We start from the raw sequence: 2,382 nt of genomic DNA, 5'->3' as shown, positions 1-2,382 counted from the left end.
GCCGCCGCGCGGGGGGACCAGCGCCCAGTGCGGCCGACGCCTCCTTCTTAGACGCGACCGTGACCAGAGCGGCACCAGCGCCGTGTCCCGTCGGGTGCGCTCCTCACGACGGCGGCGGGGAGGTCCGAGCGCAGGTCACGTTTGGGCTTGGGCACCTGCCCACCTGCTCGCTCCCTGAACGCGGCTAGGTCGTGGGGGTCACTGGGCGGCCCCCACTCAGGCCTCTGCCCCCAAACCCTCAGGGTCACCTGGAGGTTGTGGCCACAGCCCTGGGCCGGGAGCTGCTTCCCAAGTTTCCAAAAGGCGGACCCCGCGTGGGCGCTGAGCGGTTGTGCAGGTTTAAAAGACGATGCCATGAAATTCTCACCGTGACGGCTGCCCGCTGGCCTGGCTTTTAAATATGTCACTTAAATGTGATTCAGGGACAAAGGTCACGTTCTCTCCTGGCAGATGAGAAGGCTGCCTCCGAACAGGACCATCAGTGCGTGAGCGTCCCCCTAGGAACCAGGAGGTCACGGTTGGACTCCTGGTCAGGGCACCTGCCCGGTTTGTGGGCTCGGTCCCCAGTGTGGGGCGTGCAGGAGGCAGCCGATCCATGATTCTCTCTCATCATTGATGCTTCTGTCTCTCTCTCTCCCTCTCCCGTCCTCTTTGAAATCAATAAAAATATATTTTAAAAATAAATTAGAAGTGATTTTCCAACAGGTCCCTTATGTCCCGCCATGAAAACCAAGCAAACCACGGGTTGGTTGCCTTTGGTAAACGTGGGGTTACACACGATATGAACCGTGTTGTCCATGCGGGTGGCGAGGAGGGGTTTGCAGGGACATCACGGGGAGAAGTGAGGTCCCTTTGTGCAGGGGGGAGGGCGAGCCCAAACCAGAAGCAGATAGAAGTGTATGGGACCTGGGAGGCTTAACAGGCAACTTTTCTTTGCAGGCCTGATTTATTGTGGCCATGTTGCCATGGACACCCTCCCTCAAAGGGCTCAGACCTCAAACGTGGCCAGCCTTCCTTCTCTGGCCATCCCTGACCCAAGGCCAGCCAAAGGTCACGTATTCCCGCTTTGGGATTGAGGTGCACGGCTTAGAGCTCTGTGTCCCGGAGTTTGGGAAACCATGTCTTGCCTTCTCGTCGGACGGTTCCACTCTCCAGTTGTTTTCACAAAGATGCTGGAAAGGCCGAGTGGGTCTCGCAGCTCCCGCGGAATATTTTCTTTGCTGGGGGAAAGTTCGCCTTTCAAACCAACAGGCTTGTTAAGATGGCCGATCCTGCCGGAGCTGCTGGTAATGAAGGTATAAATAGTCGGGTATTGGGGTGCTAGAGAGCCCTCGGGGATCCCACGGAATCCCTTCAGCTCAGAGACGATGAGGGAGCCCAAAGAGTTCAGTGCAAGAGCCACGTTTCTCCACAGCCACCCAGAAACCTCGCCTTTGCGGAGTTGTAAAGTCAGGGCTTGTGAACTCTGAAGCTAATTGTCACTTAATTATTTAAATTGCCCCCCCCCTTTTCACTCCTCCTGTTTTTTGCCCAGAAATCGCTTTCTTAAAAACCTAGTTGTGTTTGTCCTGAGAGCTGCCCCCCTCAGGCAGCCAGTGTTTCAAACACAATTCAGGTTTCATAGACCCAAGGGGTTAGTGTCATCTACACACAGATGTTGGTGGGAAACACATGCACTCAATTTGATATAGAAAATGTTCCAGAAAAATACAACTGACTCTTCTTAAAACCACACAAGCAGGAAAACGTTATCACTCTATAGACAAAGATTATGAAAATTAGATATTTTATTTATAGCTTAATCACAAGAACAGTTTTCTTGTTTTTTTCTCTCCCCCACGAGTCGTAAATACATACTAGAATAAACTCTGTAGAATATACAAAAAAATACATAACTTTCCCATGAACAGTTTCTTTATAATAAATAGAAGGGGACGCGTGTGTGGCTGATCCCCGCGGAGCTCCGCGCCCGCTTCAGTTCTCAGTCTGTTGATTTATGTTTAATCTCTTGAAAGAGCGGGGAGTTCCCTCGCCCCTCAAAGGTCGCGATAAACAATGCGCTAAGCGATGCCCCCTTTTGCTTTTCCTCCACGTTTTTTTTTCCCTGTCGATGGAGAGTTCAGCCCAGATTTCCACGCTCGCATTCAGGCGGCACAAAGCCGACAAATTATACAATGACTTCTAACCTGGCCCTCCAACAAAACAGCGTCTTCCCCGATCCATCCTAGGAGACAGATGGCAACGTGGGGACGCAGGAGGACGGAGGACGGACAATGGCGCTGCGACGAATCCGGGCCGCGGAACCAAGTGCGCGTCAGGGGCGAGTTTGGTTTGACGGGTGAGGTTCCCACGGCCCGGGGCCCTGGGAAGGCGGCAGGTGCC

Source organism: Myotis davidii, unplaced genomic scaffold (assembly GCF_000327345.1).
Source record: "Myotis davidii unplaced genomic scaffold, ASM32734v1 scaffold989, whole genome shotgun sequence".
NCBI lineage: Eukaryota > Metazoa > Chordata > Mammalia > Chiroptera > Vespertilionidae > Myotis > Myotis davidii.
This window is presented reverse-complemented; position numbering follows the sequence as displayed.